Below are 24,783 nucleotides of genomic sequence, written 5' to 3'. Positions count from 1 at the left end.
AATGAAATTGAATCGAATTGATAGTAATGAAAAGTAATATGCATTTATTGAGAAGAGCCAGTTTGCAAAAGACATTTACTTATCCATAAATTCGTTCTCACGACATTGGTCAGTTTGCATTTTCGATTTTTTTTTTCTATGTTAATTGTAGCACTTGGGTCTACTAAAAGAAAATTTTCTTAATTAGGATTTTTATAACGTAACTATCATTCCATCTCAGAAATATGTAAGTTTCTCTAATATTCATTATTGCTGATGAATTGAATTTTCTTTTCAGGATAGACGTACTAAGAAATTACCATGAAAACTAGAACATAAAATGCGAATGACGATGATGTGGAAGGAGCAAGATTGAATAACATTTCCACCAGCAACCGTAAGTGAAGTAATTATTGATTCAGAATGTTTTTAGTAGTATAGAAATATATTGCATGCTTAATGGTTCAAATTATAATTTTATCATTGGGTTAATCACAAATAATCATCATCCAAGAACATGTTTTGCAGTATTAATTGCAGAATTGTTCATCATTTTATGAATGTTTAGATTGTCAGCTATCATCTCTTGTGGTCAAAGAGTTCTTTTTAGCATCATATTATTGTTCAATAACGAACGTTTCAACTTTGCTAATGTTACATAAAATTGGAATTCTGAGATTTGGTTCTATGATAATGTACATATGAGTTGTGGCACCATTTCTTTAAACATTATCACGTTGTGTTCGGCTTCATACTAACTCATGCGAATGTCCATGCAGATGTCTTGGTAAAGTTCCAAACCAGTTTCTAGCCTTGTTGTTAATTACCACTGAGTGCCTGCTGGTAGTCGTCAAGTATATTAAAGTGTGTGGGTGGTGGCTATTAATGGTATGTGGAGATGAATCCGTCCTTGAACTTATGATTCAAGATGGGCTGCTGGAGTCAGTTTTCTTACCATTATCTCAAGGCCTGCCTTTGTAGCATTCATTACACGGTGATTGTTAAGAAAATTGCAGAAAAACATATCCATGCCGGATGTTTACCTTTGTTGCAGTCAATATGAAAAACAAATTATATAGGCCTAATCAATTTTATTTTTATCACGATACTGACAGGAGACTGATCAATATAAATTTTTTAACTTATAATTGACTTCTTTTATACGGGGTGAAAATAATTGACTAAGCATGTGTTTAAGGCAAAGTTCTACAATTTTTGTCACCCGTGGTTCCCTTGCCCTATTCATGGTTTTCATCTGCGACTCCCCAAGATAGTTTAGTAGCTATTTTTACACTCATAAAATAATCACTTCAAAGCATAAACAGGCACACAAATCAATATTTCCAGCTCGTCGTTACGCCTCTGACAAAAACTGATGACGCCTTTAGGAGCCGTGACGCACAGTCACTTCGCGGCGCACGCACTTTCAGAAAAACTGATTTAAGGGGTCTCCTACCTTTTAACATGGGGAAAAACTATGCTATAGTGGAACTATCATTGAAAATATTAGTTATATATAACCATTGATTTATTTCAAATTTTGTACACACATATATTTTATCCTATATACCATTGCAAAGTTTTACATATCTCCAATACTTAATTTTTTGCAAATTTAAAAAAAATCATTATTAACACCTCGCGTGCGTCCATGATAAAATATCATTACATCGAAGTAATACTCAGAAAATCAAAAAAAATCATCAAAGTAATTGAATAAAAATTGCATCAAAATAAAGAAAACTGTTCAGTTTATAAAATGATGAAAAATATTGAGGTTTCATTGACTCAATCTTATTTAAACTTAAATTTTAAAACAAATAAAATACTTAAAATTATTATTATTAAAAACAAATACTTAAATTTAAATACATTTATTTATAACTCAAGTATTTATAAATGCATCTGAAATATTTTTCGTCATTTCAGGAACTGAACAGTTTCCTTCGTTTTCAATCAATTTCTATTCAATTACATTGATGTCATGCCAATTTATCATGTGTGAAAGGTGTTGATAATGCATTGTTTTGAAAATTTGCATGAAATTCAGTATTGGAGTACGTAAAACATTCTATTAGCGTAAGATAGCCTGTACAATCAAAGATTATGTGTACCAAATTTGAAAAGAATCGATAATTAAATAATATTTTTAATAATATTTCTATAGAGCATAGTTATTCACTACATTAAAAGATAGGAAACCTCTTAAATAGAAAAAATTCTTTAAATCAATGGAACGGAAGAAAATTTCCTTGATATTAATTAATTTCTTAGCTATGATAATTTAGCAAAGAGAATTTTACTCACTCTTGTGGGCAATTAACGCGTTTGTATCTATCTCTCCAGAATTGTTGGCGATGTCCATCATCTTCACAATAGTTGTGTTACATGTATCAAACAACTAGTACATTTCAACACCTTGAAGATATATATAAAAAATACACCTTTTATAATCACCGAAGAGATCAAACTTACGAAAGAAAAGAAAATAGAAACAACAGAGGCAAAAAAAAAAGATTTCCGAGATTTTTCTTGAGGCGTTTTTTGTATTATGACTTCGTTTCCCTCGGCCTTACCATCTCCTGATGCATGTCAAAGCCTTCTACGATTATATATATATATATATTATTAAGTACTGTATATATTGTTGCTGATATATTTTCATTATTTTTATTTTTCGCTGGAGGTTGTGGCGATGATGGTGAAGAGAAAATATTAAAAAAAAACGTGAAGTGTTCGCGTGGTTGCGCTGCTGGATAGGGTCCGTGCCAATAAGAACCAAGATGCCGGGTTTTTAATCATGCAACTCGATACAAGAAAACTCCATTAACTCCGTCCATATCATATTCAGTTCACGTTCATGCACTTTGACATGCCGCGGACTTTTTTTTTTTTTTACGTATTATTATTGAGGCTTTGTGAGTGAGTGTGCAAGTTGCGAGGTCGGATTTTTTTTTTTTTCCGACACGCGCGCGCGCGCCGTTTTTACGCTGTGTTATTACTATTGCTTACGTTTTGAGTGACTGGTAGACTACCATGGATATACCGGTGGTATGTATTAACATATGTTTATATATACTATGTATATATGTGTTAGAGACCCATAAAGAGAAGTGTTTCCTCTTATTCACTTCCTTCTTCGATGATATTATCCTCGTGCGAATTCTTGGGTGCATCGAATGCTGAGGGCAGAGTGGCTTGAGCTCACATGCCGCCCGGGTGCAAAGCCTGTAAAGACGACCCTGGTGAGGGGCTGAAAGGGTTTTTTGCTTTGGGGGGGGGGATTAGGTAATAAATTTGTTTTTTTTATTCGTCCAAAGCAGTGCACATTATTTACCCAAGCAAAATGTACTTCACATGTTCCGCTTTTAAAGAAACTTCAGTTTTTTTTTTTGGTCCAGAGTAATTTCACCGTTCCCGAATCCCCGCGATGCGAGTCCGTCACTATGACCACTCGACCACCACCACAGCGGTTCCAATATAGAGTTGAACATTAACCATAATACCTATGCCACTCTTCCCAGGGCAGAAACTAGAAAAGTTCAAAGGAGTTCTGGTGGTCCAGGCTTTGGACGAATTCTTTCTCTTTGCCCGCTCCCAAAAAATTACTAGATGGGGCACCAAAATGCATACTTGCGCCGAGTTACAGAGTCCATTCTTGTTTCTGGTATTACGGCCCTAGGTGATATCTTTTCCCTGAAGTTTTCTGAATATCCTCGTTGGCAGAGCATGGCTCGAAAGAGAGACAGCGTGTGATATCTTGTGAATTTTTATTATTCCAAAATTTTTCAAACATTTATGAGTCAAAAGATTAGGATATCGCCCCTTCCAACCAGCTGCCGGGGTTCACCGCACCCCTTGCACCCTCGCTTAAGTCACCCATGACTGAGGATTCGATTTGATGAGGAAATTCGCCACGTGAATTACATTTGCAATGCCTTTTCCAGATAGGAAGTGCTTCAATCGACTGGCTAAAAGGGGGGTATAAAGCGCATGCGCAAGGGTATAAATAGCTCCATGCTGATATTTGCTATCTTATATGTAGAAAATTATGAGGGGTTGAACACCGCATATGTCAATATTTCCTTTGAATGTGTTTTATCTTGCGTGCAATCTCTTTAAGTGACAATACAGATCATGCGAGAATGAGAACTTCCGTGACATACCAGAAGAATACTTCCACGACAAGTATAGAGTCTACTTACAATGTACTGAAATATTTCTACTGAAAGAATTGTAGTAATGGATAATCATTTGTAGATTTTTTAAGGGGAGTTTTAAGCATGAATCAAAAATATATGGTTTTTCAAATCGATAATGTGCAAGCGTGGTTTTTTTTTTGTGAAAGTATGACTAATAATGGAAATATTTGTCTAATCAATACGAATATAATTTTGTTGGAGGATAATATTTATGTGGCCACAAAAAACTAAAATTATATTTCGCAGTGAAATATTATAGTTTTATTTAATAGGATTTTCACAACCAGTTGGCTATTTTGTGAGGTTATCAGTCACTTTGTAAATCTTTTTTTGGGAAAGTTAGCAGTGTCATGTGTAATAATAAAATTAGCAGTGCCATGTGTAATACTAAATTTAGCAGTGCCATGTGTAATACTAAAATTAGCAGTGCCATGTGTAATACTAAAATTAGCAGTGCCATGTGTAATACTAAAATTAGCAGCGTCATGTATAATACTGGTGGCAGATACTTCTGGGAGAATTACCACTGTCATGTGTGATATTGGTGGGAGATACGTGTGGGAAAATTAGCAGTCACGTGTGGTGGCAGTTACTGTTTGACCATTTTTGAAATATATAAATTTCCCCTTATTTTTTCTGCCATATATTTTATCTCATTATTTTAGAACGGGATCAGTTTTGGTTTGTTTTCTTTAATGAAACAAATATCGAAAATTGTCAACGATTTTTGTGGTACATCAAAACCATAGTTTCCCAAAATTTTTTGTTCCATCGCCCGTTTCTTCAGATTTTTTTTTTCTCTCCTCGGCCCCCTACTCAAGAGAATCCATAAGATCCTATGTTAAACCAGTAGCTTTTATCGCCCCCCTAGACCATTCCATCGTCCACCAGGGAGTGATATTGTCCACTTTGGGAAACACTAACCTAAACACATCACTTATCTTAATATCAAAATATTGTATGTACTGATGTGTACTTAATATAAATTATTTAATTATGGAAAAATAATTACTTACCCCCATCTATATTCTCTAAACTGTATATTGTTTCTGCAAAAAAAAACATAACCCATACTTTTGAGGCTGTTACCTGTTTGAAGGAGTTTTCTGGTTAAGAAAGTTCTAGATCCAGAATATGTATCCAGAAAGGGTCTGAAGAAATTTTCCTCCAGACTCTCTTGCCATCCATTGTAATATAGCTACCTCGCCTTAAGGAAGTTACAATGCAGGTGCAGGAACTACCACGTTCTTTTTCCCCGTCAATTGAAATGGTTAAGCATGGGTACTATCCTGCTGTACCATTGATTTATGGCCCTTAAACGGTGAACAGTACCGATAAATTGAGGAAAAACGGTTGGAAACCTCTTGTACAGTAGCCGTGACCCTCAGGGCAGCCATATATCCCCTTCAGGACAGCTGTATCTACTGTATGTGGTTCAAAAGCAGAAAACGAATCAAGATGGTTGAATTTTCGTCTCTTTTTTTGCTCAAGTATCCACAGTAGTTTAGGTGTGAGTGAAAAATTTGAAATACAAACATCACAGTTCGATTTAGATACAATAAAACTTCCCCAAGGGTTATATGTGTGGTTATATCCACCGTAAACAAAATATCCACCAGCAAAACAAACACGGCTCTTCAGCGTGATGGTCCCTTAATGGAACACCCTATATAAATAATATCTATATTTTCTAAATTTTTTCTGTCTGACGGAAATGAGGCATTTGAAGAAATGAGCAAAGTACATGTGTCATTTCAATGGAAGTGTAACAAAGAAATAATTGGCCTTGCAAAGAGTTTTTGTTGTGTTATATTTCACATAGAAATACCCACGAAATATTCCAGAAAAATAGTTTTTGATAATGTCTGAGTTTGTGGGTACCGGCACGTGCTCGTTCATACTCGGTTCATTTTAGAGCTAATCATTGTTTTAACATAATATTCTAAAAAATGAATGAATAATATGTGATAATATTTTTAATAAAATCCTAAATATACGGTGCAATTAAATAAAACGTTTTTGATTACGTATTTGCAATAGCCTATCGTATCTTAACAAATGTTATCAATTTATGAGGGCAAAATGTAATCCATTATTTATTTATTTAATCCACAGCAAAATGCCAAAAATATATTAAACATAAATATATAAATAGCATAATACACATCAATAAATAAACAACAAAAATTACATAACATTTAACAAGAAATAAATAAAATAAAGACAAACGATGAAATGATTGAAGGCAAGAAATAAAGCAACCAAAAATAAGTAAAACAACAAAAAACAAGAAATAAAACCATCAAAGACAAGAAATTAAGTATTTAAAGACTATTAATTAAATAATTGAAGAAAAAAAATACAATTTTTTGTAGTACAATGCACTAGATTTTCAATAAGTTCAAAAGATTCCAAAAAATGCTTAGACCTCGGATCTACAAACTCGGCCATAGCAGTCAATTATGGTCGGTCAGTACAATTATGCAAAGAAGTTGAAGAAAATTAAAAAAATGAATCTTTTTTTCTGGATTCAATTTTCAAGCAAAACGAGTAACATTGAAACTGGAACTCATTGGAAAGTGAAAAAAAAGAAGAAAAATTTACATCAAAATTATGCGTTTTAAAATAAATATGCTTATGTAAGTATTTCTAAACCTTGTTATGCATTTCTTCAACTCTTTTCATTATAGCTTAATATACTGGGGATTCTAGACAACAAACTTTATATGACATGAATGTCGCTCTCCAATTGTTAGTACAAGATATACGGAAGACTTGATGTTGTGAAGATATTTATTATTTGAGATGTTAATTTTTTAAGGAAGGAAAAAACTCATCTCTGCCTCTACCGGGAGTCGAACCCGGGTCCCTCGATTGCCGGACGAGTGCTCTGGCGAACGCTCTAGCGAAGGAAAATCTCTATCTCCTCTGTAGCTTAGTGGCCAGAGCACTCGTCCGGCAATCGAGGGACCCGGGTTCAACTCCCGGTAGAATCAGAGATGAGTTTTTTCCTTCCTTAAAAAATTAACATCTCAAATAATAAATATCTTCACAACATCCAGTCTTCCGTATATCTTGTAACAAACTTTATATCAAAATAAATAAATAGATGTAACATAAACACATCAAAAATTTTATGAGAAGTAATAAAAATAAAAAAAATTATGCCAAGTTTTAGGAGAGAATCACTTTTTTTTGGACAGTTCCAGTGATTGATAAATTTCAGTTCTTTTGCGGATGAGATATGATCACGTTTCGTAATTAGTAACCCATCGTAATTAATCTGGAGCCAATTTATAGATCGAACAATCCACAAAATAAAATTCGACCTATATAGTATACTGTTCTTCTGTTAAAATTATGTCTACAGAAAAACCTCTCTGAGGACGACCTATAAAAAAGGGGTTCCCGCCTTTCTATAGGGACCCTTTTTTTCCCCGCTCCAGAATTTCCTTTCATTAGATAGCCGCTTTTTTGTGAAAGTAGTTTTCATTTTTAACTAATACTTGACTTTTTCATATCACTTTTTTTACTCGTTCATCTCAATTTCTCATTGCTGGATTTAAAAAGGCGGTCCTCTTAGGGCAATGATTTCTAACTGAAGGTCCTTGGAGAGGATTTAGGCGGTTCCGTGGACTTGAAAACAATTAACTTATTTTATTTTTTACATTATTATGTGGTAAACATCATTCGGTGAAGAAGTCTTAATTGCAAAGATAGTCCCTGGCCTTCGTCTTATTATCGCAAAAGGCCCGTGGAAAACAGAAGGTTAGAACACAAGTTTGAAGAGGTTTTAATTGTTTAGTTCAGTGTTCCCAATTTCTAGTAGGCCTGCGCTTAGCCCCGGGGATATGTGACAGTCCATTCAGAAGTACGAGAAAAATAATCAACAATGAAAAAAACGAGTAGAGCAATAAAATAGAGCGAAACTTAGTCATGAACATAATATAAAACATGTTAATATTCTTAAACACTGAACTTTTATTTTCGATCTAATAATTTTTTTATAGTTGTTTACACATTTTCTACGTTTTTACACTTATTCAAAGCCGGAAAAAATCATTAAGAAAATCTATTTCGAATTGCACGCCTACTGCTCATACAGAGCCTTATTGAATACGAGCGAAGAATTAAAATAGCACATAAAATAAATGTATTGAAGTAATATTAGTTTTCAGATGCATAACTATCTTCTTTGTGATTCAAAAACTATAGTAGGAAAAAGACTCCAAGGTAAAAGAAATGCAAGCAAAATATTTAAAAAAAGAGAGAAACGACAGCCACACATGCTCCGCAACGCACAATTTTGCCATTAATTGGGAAATCTGCTGGCAAATTGAAAATATAAAATGGAAAGGATATGTGTGTAAACCTCACAATATGTGCAAAGGCGATTCTGAATTTTTATCTTCAAACTGGCTGCAGTAGCTCCTTTGCACGTGTTCACTGTTCAAGGTTCACCATTTATTACTCATTTAATGGTTAAACATGCTTCCTGCGCATTTTACGGGTCATGCACATTTTTTTACGCATTTCAAGGGGTAAGCTACGCACACCGCTTCCTCAAACCTAAGGGTGCGAACATGGTGCACGCTGGTTTCTGCTTTTACAAATCGGCACCGTTGCTGATTGGTTAAAAACCTTAATTTCAAGTTTTTTTAACCAATCCGTAATGACGCGGACTCATAGAATCGGAAACCAGCGTACACGCTCTATATATAAAAATGTTTGCACCCTTACGACAGTGATGGGCGAATTTATTTTTTGGAGCTCCCAAAAAAAAATTTTTTTTTTTTAACTTGAAGCATAAACAATCATAACGAGTGTTTATGTTAATTAAAAACTCGACTAAAATTCCTTCAATTAATTTATATTTCCTTCACGTATATATGAAAATTTTTCATTGTAAATGCGGATAATCTTCAAAGACGAAGAATAAAAAAAAAACAGTGTGAAAAAAGTGGATGCCATTTTATTCACACGCGATTTTTGCGAGAAAAACCTCTGAAAACGGAAATCGCTTTCCCTTTCCTGCCTTCCTCCCTCCCCTCCGCTAAACTCATTAAGAATCCATCACAACTGTCTGCTGGGGGCACGCCCCTCATTCGTCACTGGCGGAGACGAATGGGGGGAGGTGGGTTCTACCATTTAGTCCAACCCTTACAGACTCCTCGTCACCTTTCCATGGAATTTTTTTTTTAAATGATAAAAAAAATCTCTTTTTTTTTTCAGAAAAAATTAAATTTTTCTCGCAATTTAAAACTGGAGAAAGAAGAATTCTTACTCTTCCTCATTTTTTTTAAAAATTTCATTGAAATTGTTACCACATAATCTCTTTCATAACTCCTAATTTAGCTTCCTCATTATTCAAAGAATATGTTTATGTCCATGTTAGATCCCCGTGATATCACTAGATGGCGCCACGATATTAGATTAATTGTAAATCTGCAAAGAATGCCATTCTTTATTTCCATGTGGGAAAATATTGATTTCTTTGAGTGAAAAGGTCAAAATTAGATTGGATGAATTTCAAAAAAAAAATTTTTTTAACTCTATATCATTGATTCCGAGAACAAAACAATAATTATCATATTTGAGTAATTATTCATTATAACTTCATAATGTGACGTATTTGACGTATTGACCAAAATATTTTTTCAAAATTTATCGCACGGCTTTGCGGATATGATTTCGTGAGTATATTTTATTGAATAATAATTGTTAATATAGTCTGCAAATGTATATTTGAAAAACATAGAAATACTGACATTTTTAGAAAAATTACTCTTTAGAAATAATACGAGGTATCAACTGAAATAATTTTTTGAAATAGGATCACGAACATGGGTGGAAATACGGGGGGGGGGGCATTGCCCCCCAACGTCAAAGTTGAAGTCGACTGATGTAATGTATATATGCATATATGAATTCACATCATCATCATCGTGCCCCCCCCCCCAGAAATAATGACCATGCCCCCCCAGACTTCCAAGTCTATCTCCGCCTATGATCACGAAGCTTACAGGATATGATATTATGGACGATTTATTAATAATAGTGGGTGCATTCTTAATAATATAAAAATTATTTTTAACCCTTTATGATTAACCTATAAAGAAGTATAAATGGGTGCTCTTAGCATATTTTTAATAGAAGCAATACACGAACACAACAATGTAATTAAATAGAGTGGATTCTTTTAATTACATTAAAAGTTTCCTTTATTTCGCTATTTATCTGCAAACATATAAAATCTACAAAGGCGAATAGTTGTTATCTTGAATTTTATATTTCCAATTAATTTTATTCAGTGCGATTCTGAGCATGCAAAGTTTCAACAACTCTCAATAATGATACCGACAATCAACTCTTTCTAGATAAAAAGGTGTATTGTACTTTGTATTAAAATAACACTTAAAAGATGTATTTTCTAAAATACCAAATAAAATTGTGAGAATACATCTGTATAGTGGGGTTTTTTTTTTTTACCACGCATTTGCCATGTATATTCAAATTTCTACCGGACTATAGAATGTTAAAATATCGATAAATATTATTTCGGAATTGAAACTAGCATTTTTATGAAATAATTTTATGAAATGAATATTCTCTTGTTATTTATGTTTCGGTGAAATAATCGATTTTTACCAAAAAGTTTCATTCCTTAATTCCTAAAGGTTTTTAATTCAAGCAAGTTACGCTTGATTTTCTTTATTATTAATTCGATTTTCAGGATAATTAGATATGTATTTATGCTGACGTAATCAAAATGAGTTTTCCTGCTTCATAAATAAACAGCAATTGGCATTTAGACCATGATCTTAAAAGGTTACCATAATATTTACGTTTCGCTCATTATTATTCTTTCAAGTCAATTCCCATTCATCTCGAATTCTATGGGCAAACGTCCTTCATGGGGATTCATATCAGGCCATCATTTGTGTTGATAATGATGATTGTACTAGTTTTATGCTCCACTGAAGTAGTGATGGTTCTTTTTTTTCAACTTTGACAGTTATGAAATCATTATAACGGTTGATGACTCAATCAATTTCTCACTGCCGAAAGCTACTTCCTAACTAAATGGCTTTTATTTAGACTTGAATTTATTCAATCATTCACCCGATGCCATACATAAAACATCATTATTTTATTACTATAGTTCATGATTGAAATTCTTCTATGAAAATGGATCTATAACTCAGAAATTTAAAGTGCAGTATACGATTACGTTTAAAACGTCATTTTTTGGAAGAAAGTAGCGATTTTTGTTTTCCATTTTTTATGAAATTCCCATTTCTTGTGATATTAAAAAAAGGCTTTGTTTTGATTATATAACGCTTCGAACCGAAGTTACGTCAGTTTTAGTGTTGCATTTTTACTTTAAGTAATCTGTGAATGAGATATTTAAATGCGTTTTACGAAAAATCCTATTTTTGACGTTTTACTTGTGCTTGAAACATGATTTCTTGAACTCTGTTGATTGTATCATTACAAAATTTTAGTATGATATTTTACCTTTTTTATTAAAGTTATGAATCGAAATCTAATTTCTATCACATGTATTTGTCTAATTACAGTGTCTTATATACGTTATATTAAATGAAATTTCAAAAATTTCGCACGTACATCAACAGATTTGGGTGTAATTTACATCATAGCAATACCAGCTTTAAATTTTGGTTCATAACCTGCAACATCGCTAGCCAACTACACTGAGAAAATAACAAACCATTTCATGTATAGAACTTTTTGCAATCGTGTTTCGAATATTACGTAAATTTTGTTGAAATTTTACATAAAAATGATTTTTTCATATTCAGTGTTAAGAAAGGTTATCAGATGCCTGAAAAATAAGAATTTGAATTCAATTCTCATGGATTTACACAGAATTATTCGAGTCTCTCTTCGTTCAATAAAGCAAGTCGTATTTGATACATTTGAAAATTGAATTGAAACCGATAGAGGGAAGCACTGTATCTCTTTTTGGCATCGAACTAAAATATCCGAGACAAATATTTCTAAATACATCAGGATTTGTGTCCAGAGATGTCTTGCAAACGAAACAGACCGCTTATTATTAACATTTCTTGCTAATTGGCTTTCAAAAATGGTATAAAACTTTACAAGAGCGAAAAATGTACTTATTCTAACTCCAGTGAGGTATACAAAATATATTTAGTCTAATTTTTACAGAGTAATTAGTCTTTCGATGTTTTTACATTCTCAAAAGGTACCGTAAAATATTTCTCTTTCAACTATTACTAATATAATTTTTTTTCATAATCACTCCTCTTTTTTAAACTAATTTGAATTTTTATTCAACTTTCCTAATGCTTTTATTGTTATTGTTTCTCGTTTTATATATTACATGGTTCGTATTCTTATAATGCTATAGTAATAGTCATTTTGTGGCAATATTATCATTCTGAAATGTGAATATTGAAATATCTAAACAAACCTTAATTTTAACATGCATGATTATTTTTCTATTTTATGAAATTCTATTAAATTCATCAATTTCCTTGTTAAGATATCCCTTGAATTGGAGTATAATGCTGCCATCTCTATTCAATGTAATAAATTTCACTCATCCCATATGAAATTCAGAGACTTAAATACATAGTTTTCAATACTTGTTGCAAATTTTCCCAATAAAACTAATGTTTTTAAATATGAAGAGTTATAATTGTGTGGGAATAGTGTGTATTTTTATATGAAATGTCACGAAGGGATATGTTAAAAATAAATATGGGAGTATTATACTGTATAAAATCCGTATTTTTATAAGAAATTCCTCTAACATTAATGGTTTAACATTTATGAAACACTCATTGAAGGTGTATTAATGATATAACTATATTAAATTTAGTATTGATTGTTAATTAAAAATGATTATTAGGGTATGATTGATGATTATTTTTGTAAAAAAATATAAATTATTAGGTTGAGGTGATTATTTTAGAAATAATGACCTTAGTTTGTAATTTATTTGGTGTACAAAAAAATTCAAAGTATTTTAGGGAATTCTTTTTACATATTTGCTTTGATACTTGTATCTATCTATTCTGTTTCGTAATGTAAAACATTCTATAGGAACATTCTATATATATATTTTATTTATTTATGTTTTCATGATGTGCCCGATACGAGTTATTTATTTAGGTTTTTTTAGTTATATACAATAATTTGCGATAATTTTCGTTTAAAATCTTGAATTCTGCTGCTTCATATATTTGAAAAGCTGCTGAGCTATAATAACTATTAAATTAGCCTCTAAATTTCATTCACACGCACAGATTATGTTATCTACAATTATGAAAAAATATTGATTAATTTTAAATGCATTTTTTCAAATTTGATGTTACTAATAACGTTATGTTTTTTTAAAACTAATTGGTATTGATAAAACTATTGTAATCAATTATATCGTGATTTAAAAGATGAAATATATCTTTCCTTCACTGTGCTTCAAATCATAAAGAGTGTGTTTTAGGTACGAATTGGAAAACGGAATTTTTCAAATACTCGTCCATATAGTGCTGCCACCTCGTAGCAAACATCTCAAACACAAACATCTCAATTCGGTAGTGTCACGGCGGCAATTACATTTATAGACAGTACAATATTAACTTTAAAGTGTAACCATTTTTGCTCTCTAATTCGATGGTTATTGATTTAAACTAATTAATAAAACATGAATCATTTCGACTATGCAACTCGTGATAAGAGAAAATGTCAAGTTTCATTATTCGTGTGAAAAAAAAAAGATGTTTTAATGATATGTTAACGAAATACGGACGATTATTTTCATCTTAACTGTAGAAGATTAGGTTTAACGACTCCTTGATGATAATGATATTGGATATAATGAATAGCTGTATTTAATTAATCAAGTATGATAATGTCATAGATCTTCTTTTATAAATGACCCGCTGACCTGTTCTTGAACATCTGATGATCGTGATAATTATTAACATTAAAAATTATCTTAATGACACGTGCATCGTTGATATCAAATTATAAAAAAAATAATTTTTTTGGATGATGAATTCAGTACGGTATTTGGAAGTCGTAAAATAACGTATGGAAATTTATGCAGGGAACTAAAAATTCTTTTTCGGAATTATCTGATTTCATTCGAAAATAATTGAATTTTCTTTTAATTTGATTTAATGTAATAATTCAGTTGAATCGATTTTTATAGAACTTCTCATAATTATTTAGTGAATTAGTACGCAAATTATTTTTATATATTGACAAAAAAGTATAGGCTACACATGGTTTATCTTTAAGTTTCAAAAACTTAATCATTTAAAAACAAAAAAAATTTAATTATTATCATCCGTATTTATTGAAATTGTTCGCTTTTTTGAACGATTCATTTTCTTATTTTAATTTTTTTAAATAATTCATTTTCCTATTTTATTTTTATTAAATATAATTCATTTTTCTCTATTTTAGTTTTTTTTAAAATAATTTCATTTTCCTATTTTAATGTTTTAAATATCACATTTTTTATAATTAATAAAATATTACGTTTACCTATACCGTAATTTTTACTCCAACAATTTGCTTCAATTGATGGAATATAATTATAGTAATAGTGATAGGTGAGAAACAATCGAGTGAGGGTGAATATATTTGAATTCCATTTAAAGTAGGCCTACTTAAAATTAAATTAAATTGATGTGTCACAGCTATTAATGTCTTTTTATAGGATAGTTGTAAACTATATCCCATTAATTACCAGAATATACAATATTCGGTAGGATTAAAACATTAAATATCTTCGTGCGGTGCTACGTCCCTGTATATATATATATATATATATATATAATATTTAACCATTAACCATAGTTTTACATCCTTAAACATGCCTTTCTTAAGCGTGAAAAATTCACTGAGAAAATGTGTTTCAAGTGAATATCAAACTCATATTAAATCACAGTCCGTGATCAACAGATTTGAAATTTAGATTTAGTCGCGCTATGGTCATTTAACTCACTTCGATTTACTAATGGAAATAAAAACTTCGGTTTAGTGAAAATTAGTGATTCATTTCCAAACCTGACAGCTGGATTATATTGCTTCAATTATGTAATTATTCATTTGGTTACATCGAGCCAATTTATTTATTTAAATACACCAAGCTACAGGGAACAATCCAAGTACATCAAGGTGAGACATAGAAATGTAAATACATTGAAATCAAACCGGATAAAATGAAATACACAGGCGGTATAAAATGCCCATCGCTGTATGAAATCTGTAAGGCAACAATTCTCAACTAGAAGGCAGATCTCGAAATTCAATTCTAATTAAATGAAAGTTATTTGAAAATGCACGCCACGTGATTTCAAATAATGGAGCACATATTCGTCCAAATTTTATAAGATATTTTACTAATCCGTCGGTTAATAAAGAAGCACTGCTGAAAATATACTTTCGAAATTTTAACCTGGATATAATATCTCCCACATCACATTCGAACTAAATCTAGATCCGGTCAAAGCCCAAGAAAACCCCAATATAAATCTTCACGGGCCATCAATTGGATAACTAAGACGGACGAATGGCTAGAAAACTTCACTAACATAATAACGTTAGTTTCGTTATTGAAGTTTGAATTGTATGGGAAAAAAAGGGGCGAGTTGCTCAAGAAAATCGTAGTTCCGTCTCTTAGTTTTATTTCTATTTCTTGATGCTCTCCTAAGCAGAACTGAAATACTGTCAGAATCAGTAGAAGGAAAAGAACAAAGTAACAAAAAAGTGAACCTTGGACAATAAGTCTATAGAGGCCTACATCAAAAGGTTTCTCTGATGATAATAAAAAACATTGCCTATCTGACTGTACTGTCGCAAACTTGTTCCGCGTGGTTTCAATAGGCATATTCTGCGATACATTTCGTAATGTTGTTATTTTTTTCCCGTGGCAGATTGTTACTATTGATTGTTGCAACCAAAAAGAGAAACATATAGAAACATTTTTTGTTATTATTATTATATTTTCTTCTCTTACGGATGAAGAGGGAATGCTATCATTTTACCTTTCATTATTTCTGTTCACTGTAGCATTCCGAGCTCAGATAGCATTCTTCCGGAATTCGGAAGGTAATGATCCCTCCGTGTGAGATACACCCGTTAGATTGCGAAATTCTAGAAAGAAGTTATGATACAAAAATATTCGATTTCGGTATAAAAAAAAAATAAAACATCGAAATTCCTGAAATACGTGTATTCGATGTATATTATGGAATATTTCCCCTTTTTTTTTCTCTTTCGAGAATGAATACTTCTGTGAATAAAATTCCGAAAAAAGGAGAGAAAATTGTTTAATTTTTCTGAGGAAAAACTATATTTATGTTTTTACGAGAGAGAAATGCACTAAATAATAGATATCCATCTATGGTAATGAGTGAGACTACCTCCAGCCTCAATTTAGCCGTTAGTAGAAATGCACCGGTGAGATCCGAAGTGATGATTGTCCGTAATCACAGCAGCTGCCTTATGGCCAGAAAATAAAATACGCTTTCTTTCTTTCACAATCTTCTCAAGGATGCTACTTAATCTTTAGCTCCGTGTTTAGAGCTTCTCTTGATGGATTAGCAGCAAAACAATGGCAAGTATCGCAAGCTCCAGTGTTTCACTGATTGTAACAGCGAGATACCTAGCAGCAATAGCCTCCACAGTTCTGCGAAATCAACCACAGGCTTCAAGACATTCCCTTAACAAGTGTTTCTCAAACTTTTGTCCCCCCGGCGGTTCTCTTGCCCAATTCAAGGTTTATCTGCGGCTTCCTGGAATAGTTTCGTAGATATTTTGTCACACTTATAAAAATACTACTTCAAAGCATAAATGGGCACACAAATCAATATCTCCAGTTCGTCGCGAGGTCCTTCGGAGACGGGGCGCACACTTTGTGAAACAATGCATTAAGGCAAGATGTTGGACTCCCTTTTTTGTGCATATTTCAAATACCTGCCTCCCAGTTCTGGTTGTGCAACGTTCAATCCTTCCCCATTTGTGCATTTATGGCAAAAGCCTTCAATGTTTGTCTAGTCGCGAGCACCATTTATATCCAGTGTTAAAAATCATAGGCGGAGATAGACTTGGAAGTCTAGAGGGCCACGGTCATTATTTCTGGGGGGGGGGGCACGATGATGATGATGATTTCAATTCATATATGCATATATACATTAGATCAGTAAACTTCACCCACCCCCCCCCCGTATCTCCGCCCATGTTAAAAATGAGCACCCATATAGCAAATCTGGCATATGCTCCAAACTCTGACAAGTGCAGTGTAAAATGGTGTTCGATTCCCCACAAGGGTAGTTGAGAATTTTCTCTTTCCTGCATCTACACATCCGCGAGCAGTCAAAACCTTCGCAGTGATAGCGGAGAGTGACATCATCTTCGGATAAGTCTCCATCTGGTGGCAGTGTCAGCAATTTGAGCTTTGGCCTGAGTTGTGTGGCTGTCCATATATGGACCCGTTCAGCGAACACGAGCTCCCTTATTAAGGAGAGAGGATTCGTTGTCTTTGTAGTTTAGTGGTCTCTTTTAGAGTGCTCACCCGGCAAGTGAGAGGACATGGGCTCGATTCCCCGCAAGGACAGTTGAATTTTATTTCCTACATCCATCTTCGCATCAGCCAGCTGTCGAAACCTTCATATTGTGAATTCTTGAACATGACTTGAATGGAGTGGTTTAATAGTGTTTAATAGCCCACAAGAGATTACCTCTGAGGTAATCATACCGCGAAAGTTAGGATGAGTGAGGATGAATTCTTTCACAAGCATCGAGCACTTTTATGTGATTCAGTACTCGTTTAAGGGAGTTAGCTGAAGTTATAGTGTTTGACGGAAAAAACAACGATAACCAAATGTGCAATTGGAACTCGACCCATATTGGAATTCTACTTATTGTTCAATGACATGATTCCCAATTTCTCATGATTTAAGTAGCCCTGTGGTAATTCGTATGGAGCTTGCTTATCTCTTGAAATGAGTAAAATTCTGTGCTTACGTCTTAAAATGCGTAGGAGCCTTGCTTGTCCCTATATGCTTGGTAGTTATGATTACTTCCAGAAAAGCGGAGGAAGCTTGCGTACATTCTTGTATATTATGTCATAACCGATGACTAACTAACATGCTTGTAAAATTCTGATATTAATATCAAAAAATGAAGCTAAAGATCGAAAAATGAAAATTTGGATGTCTAAAAGTTTCTTCAAGGCTTTGTGTGTTACCAAAAATAACCATGATGACACTTTAAGTCGTTGTGTTTGAAAATTTTTGAAATTGACTCTTTAAGGGCCTCTTTCTCATGATAGATAGACACAGACAGACATCCTTTTTGCCACGGAAGCTTTCTTTCCTGGCTGAGAAGACGTTGAGCAATGGGTGGGTGTGAAAAGGGTAAAGTCACTGAAAATTACGATTTCCACCCAAGTAATTAAGAAAAATAATGGAGTCTGTGTGGCATGTTTTTAGTCGGCCATCGTTTGAGGTAATCGTGACTAACATCCGCTCAACCGTACGGCGTGTCATGCGTGAATCCGTCACGCTCTCACTCTTGCCTTGGCTTGTATTTTTATCATTTATTACTTAAAAAAAAATGTTTCTCACCTCACCTTGTATTATTGATTTTTTTTTCTTTTAATTCTTACTTCTTGTAAGAAAATTGACGTAATTTTCACTAATGGTTTTAAGCTTTGATACTTCACAAATATTTGACTGTTGGGGGCAAAGTCGAAATTTTCTATGAAAGACCAGGAAACTAATCATTTTATCACTTTTAGAATTACATGTCGAGCAGGTCAGTCCATCACCCAGGTATACCGTGGATCTGTGATGACATACCAAGATGTGATCGGAAGTATTAAAAAAATGGAACAAGAAGACTTCGTTGAAATAATCCTGGACACCAAAGACTAGAGGAATCGGGTTTTTGTGCTCTACATCTACCCTGTAGATCCGAGTTTGTGGCACAAAGCATGACAAATTCGGTTCTAGAGAGGTTCGTGTGGAGCACGCGAGACCGAGTATGCGAAACCCGAAAATCACTAAATCCATCCGTAGAGACATCCATGAAATAGCAGATATATTGTATTCTACAAGTTTGAAGAAGGAGATTATCATTAATACAGAGATATGAAATGGACTCAAGATTATCAAAAAAGGAATATTTAACCTATGTTTTGTGTGATCATAATTTAAATCTATTCATTCCATTGATATACTAATACCAGAAAAATTTCTTCTAATGTCGATTGTAGTAGAAAAACCGTCTAAAAATTCCTCAATGTCTGACAAATCTGAAAAGATTCAGCAAAAATTCTTACCTTCAAGAATTATTCACACACACACACACACAGCAGTTTTTTTGTTTCCTGGAAGTATACACCCATCTACGGATCATAATTTCGTTTATTCATCCAATCAATATGAACAATTTTTTCTCACTGTCAGCTGAATTTTTTCAGTATCCTGTTTCTGAAAAAATTCCAGAACATCCTCGATGCCTAGTAAACCTGCATGAATCCAGCAAATATTTCTAAACGTTTAAAAAGTAAATAATATTTTAATATTATTTCATCTATTCATTCTACCGATACCCTACCAGAACAATTCCACCTAGTGTTCGATTTTTTGCAGAAAATTTCTGCGGTGCCTAGCAAACCTGAATAGGCTCAGCAGTAATCCTTACCTTTATGACCGTCATATTTTCATTTTCTTGGAGTATTTCAATCATTTTTTAATCATATTCTAAATCTATTCATTCTATTGATACCCACGGAGGGATCGATGCCAATTAATATCAGAAGAATTTCCCCTAGTGTAAATAGCCTATTCCAGAAAATTCTTCAATGCCTAGCAAACCTGAAAAAAATCTAGCAACAATTTCTAAATCGTCAAGAACAAGTAAATATTTTTATTTATTTTCTTTTTTGGAGTGTTTCCACATTTTTTGGATCATAATTTCGTCTATTAATTTGAAATAAAGTATTATTTTCAATTGTCAATACCCTGTTTCTGAAAAAAACATCCTACAATGCTTAATAGACCTGTATAGACATACTTGCTAACTACTACAGAATTTCCGTAGTTTCTACGGATTTCTACCATAAACTACGGTACTACGGCACATCGTGAAAAACTACGGAGATCTGTTTTCTTTTTAGAAACTTCTTCGAAACTGATAATTGGTAAAATAAATAATTTCAGAATAAATAAAAGCCTTATTAAATTATTTTTCTATTTCTTCAAGGATTTCTTTGAATTCCATTATCGAGTAGAAAATGACATCACGCAACAGTCCATCCCGTTGGGAAAGAGCGCATACCAAGATGGTCTGACCGAGAATGCCCGAGGTCATGTCTGTCTGTCTCTGTGTATTTTCTATACAAATCTATAATTTCATACCAATCTTTGGCAAATTTTTTATGTGCACCAAACATGTCATAACTTAGGGAAAATGACCGACGGGGTCAAAAAACTGTCCAGCAAAGATGGCTACTTTTGTTATCTTGGTTCCCAAACAATGGTTTGTAACTTTTTTGATGCCCCCAGCATATGAAGAGAACCCGGGCAGTGCCAGATATTATTGCTAGTTTGATATAGTTCCAAGAGTAGCATGTATGTGTATAGATCCAGCCAGTAGGCTACCGTACGCAGGATCGATTTTTGCCAACACCATGTATAGCGGAAGCCCCCCCCCCCCCCGCAAGAAGCTCGTGACGCCACTGAAGAAGATTATCTCACCTACAGCCATTGGATATACTACAAAAAAGGGTAAAGATGGCGCATGCAATCGGCCTGCTATATCCAATGGCTATAGGTGACCTTCTGCAGTGACGTCACGAGCTTCGCGCGAAGGCCTTTTGCTATAGATGGTGTTGCCTTTGGAGGGGATGCAAAAGGGGGGGGGGTACATAATTTTTTTTTTCCCTAGAAATGTCAGTTACCACACTTGAAAAAAGCATTTAAATTAACAGAAATTGGTTAAAATAGCATATGGAAAGCATTTTCTTTCAAATACAAATACAACGCCACAACTTTCGATATATATTAATTTTTTTACCAAAATATTCAATTTTTTTTCTGATTTTTGGTCAGTGTAGGGGGGAGGCATGGGCTACCTGTCCCTCTCCTTCCTGCGTACGTTTTTGGATCCAGCAAAATTTTTGTAAACCTTCAATACAGCGGAATGTAGATTAATTTCATTTTTTGATAAACGTAATATTCATTTTCGGTCTATAAGATCAGATTTTTCGGTTAAGTTATGGAAGTGCATTGCTAGAAAATTCCGTCAGTTCTAGCAAACATACGGGATGAATGTTTAACTCAATTTGTCGAAGTCCCAATCAAATTACTGGTGAACCGTTTATCCTAGAAGCATTTTTCCAAAAATGAAAAGTATTCAAAATAACGTGTAGACATCAGATACGTTATTCATATTGCAAAAAGTTGTATAGTTATCTAAATTAAAAAAAAACAACTTGTTTTTTTTTGTTACCCTGTCCCAAAAAACCCAATTAGAGGTTGTTGCCCTGTCTCTCCGGATTCCAACGAAAGAGTTTCAACGTTTTCAAGTGCAATATTCGCTGAGATATTTGTTTCCAAAAAACACCGAAAATTAAGCAAAGAACCACATAAACTAACAGACAGGGGCATTCTATGCTTCTTTTTTCTCATTGTCAGCGATCTTGAATTCAAATATTTTGGCAGATTATTGCACGTAGAAACGTAGAATTGTTTTGTTATCCGGAGGAGAAACAGGGAACAACTGTATAGTTGAATTTTTGAAAACAGGTGAGCATTCACCCTAATTATAGATTCAGCAAAAACTTCTAAACTGAGCAACATGATTGAGTATTTACACGTATCAAATTATTAAAAAATTATTGCTTTATATAACAAACTTATTAGGTAGCTTTTTTAAAATTAATTTATGCTACAAAGACTAATGAATATTTTATTCATTCGCTAGATGTAAACTAATTCTGGAACAGATTAAACAATTAAAGCTGCACTTTAAAGCAATGCTAAACATTCTTGCAGATTTTGGAATTTCTTCACTACGATTTGTCGGTTTTTTAGAAAATCGTTCATTTTAAGTTAGTCACTGATTTCGAAGCTATTTTTGTTCATTCTACTACCTTTTCTCTTGAAATTCCTCCCAAGTAGTACTGTTAATAAAGGAAGAAACAAATTTTGGTCTTGTCGTCGAAAACTGCCGTCAAACGAAATTTAAAACTGAAATCACCGATTTTCGTCGAATCGACTTGTATTTTTTTAGAAAAATTTAATCCAAATATTGATTCAAATACTTTTGAACATGTTAACTTATCCCGAAATATGGAATATAATTTACGACATCTAATCGGTTTCGTCAAACAAATCAAAAGAAAATTATGAACTTTAATGAAAATTTTAATAATCGAGTTTTAATCAGAGAGATTGATCGAATCAATGAACTCGACTTAAATTTTTAACTGCGATTAACAATTGACCGATTAATCAATACAATTAATCGGACAGGCCCTAATTTTTAAGGTAATAATTTCGTCTGTTCATTCAATATGAATATTTTTTTTTCAATCGTCAGTATCCTGTTGCTAAAGAATTCTAGAACATCCTTTGCGACGCCTGGAAAAAATTTATCCAGCAAAAAATTTTTAAACCTTCAATACAGTGGAAAATACGGAAATTTCATTTTTCTAGAAAAACTCAATATTTATTCTCAGCCTATCAGATCAGATTTTTGTAGTTATAGATGCGTTGTTGGGACATTGTAGTAGTCTATCAAGTTCTAGCAATCCTGTATGAATTCAACAAAAATTTCTAAAATCGTTCAAGACAGTGACCACAATTCGGAATTTTCATTTTTCTGGAAACGTAATATTCTCTCTCGTCAGACCCATTGGATCAGACATTTTCTGTTCAGTTATAGAAGCATTGCTAGAACATTCTGTAAGGAATTGTACTCTTTCTTACATATTTTTTTGTATTTTGTCTGTTTTTTCCCATAAGTTCCTTCAACCTTCCCCCCCCCCTTTTTTTTCCTCGTTTTCTTTTAGATCCCCTTCTATTTTTCTCCTTATTTTACTTTTTCTCCCGTCTCTTCTTATGATGAATGGCGTTTTCACTGGTTGGAGCTTATGATTTATGTTCTTCCAATGGGGGGGGGGGGATATATATATATATACGCACACATACGCGTTCACGTGAACATGTATGCGAGCATATATGTGTGCCTTAAACACAGAAAGATTTCTCAAGCAACGTAGAAGGTTTCTGCGTATAAAAGTAACAAGAGAATAGGAAAAAAAAAATTGGGGATATTCGCTGAAGATCAGCCTCCAGTTTTCTTTAGTTCGTCTTTTCTTAATATTTTTCTTATTCCGAGAGCGGAATGGCATAAGAAAAAACTACTTTTTGTTTTGGAACCGAAAAACTCTTTCTTATAGTTTTTTTTTTAAGCTGTTTTTTGTAACTTCAAAGAGAGACTTCGTCATTTTTCATGTCCCAGTTACAGCAATGGCGTCTGTTCTTTCTTCAGATTCGAGTTGTCCCGCTAAAGATATAAATTTTTTTATTCCTAATAAACCTCCATATTCCCATCTAAGATATTGTTATTCCTCATATGCAAATCTCTCAAATTAATTAAGATAAATAGTTTGTAGAATAAAAGGACACTTAAATCACTCGACAGTGAATTTGTTGTGTAATATTTTTTTTTTTTATTATAACTTAATGAATAGAACAAAATTATTAATGTATATAGAATGAGTAAAACTATTTTTTTTTATTATTATCATTAATAAACGTGTAATCAATGTAAATAATGATGAATTAATGTAAAAACTATTAAACGAAAGGGGAAAAGGCTAAACCGAAACTTATATTAACGGGCTAATCTAAAGGTACGAGTGACAGCGATTTTTCATTCTAGGGTTGTTATTAATGTCATTTACTACATCAAACTTGACGCAGAACTAATTAGGATTAACATAACCACAGCTGGTGAGTAGGTTGATTATTTGTTGATAGATAATAATTAATATCTAGCAGTTTCATTAAGTAATATTGTGACACGCGATTGTCATTTAGGAAACTTATTTTTTTCCGCATTTTTGAAGGTTGATAATAATTATCTTTCTATTGAGGACATTACTGTCCCGAAATCATTGAACAAGATATTTTTGGTGATATCCATCATAATATAAAATTTAAATTCGAGTATCATTGCATCATTTATACTCTATGTATCTTGCCTAAACCAATTTAGATGATTGTTCGGTAAAATAAAAAGGATGTTACGATGTTTGAATGACGTGACTTTCAATGAAAGAATCAGTTAGTTTGTAGTCACACCGCAACGAACTTCTTAATAACAGTGAAAGGGTTATTGCTGTGTAAGATGAAGCATTGAGCCATTATGAGGGGATTCAGTTATTATAAGATTAGACATGTTGATATTCCGCTAAAAAAAATTGTGTAGGATAGTTGTTCACGAGTAGAGGATCATAGTTTAAGAAAAGAAACTTGTGAAGAGTAAAACTTTCACGGACCCTCGACCAAGCGTCTCTGAA

At 33.0% G+C, this 24,783-nt stretch overlaps 1 protein-coding gene across 4 annotated transcripts in view; it reads left to right on the top strand.

The window, feature by feature from the left end:
* The window catches only part of LOC149073494 (homeobox protein Hox-B4-like), a 164,872-nt gene that overhangs the window by 31,822 nt on the left and 108,267 nt on the right, over nt 1-24,783 (top strand). For all 4 annotated transcript variants that reach the window (XR_016194535.1, XR_016194534.1, XR_016194533.1 and 1 more), the window contains one exon: nt 278-376. The gene's annotated coding sequence lies outside the window, so the exon portion shown is untranslated. The remainder of the gene's footprint in view (nt 1-277; nt 377-24,783) is intronic.

Source organism: Pholcus phalangioides, unplaced genomic scaffold (genome assembly GCF_987345545.1).
Source record: "Pholcus phalangioides strain wild (caught in Gottingen) unplaced genomic scaffold, Ppha-v1.0 ptg000017l_1, whole genome shotgun sequence".
Classification (NCBI taxonomy): domain Eukaryota; kingdom Metazoa; phylum Arthropoda; class Arachnida; order Araneae; family Pholcidae; genus Pholcus; species Pholcus phalangioides.
The sequence above is the reverse complement of the archived record's forward strand: the minus strand, read 5'-3'. Positions and strand labels throughout refer to the sequence as shown.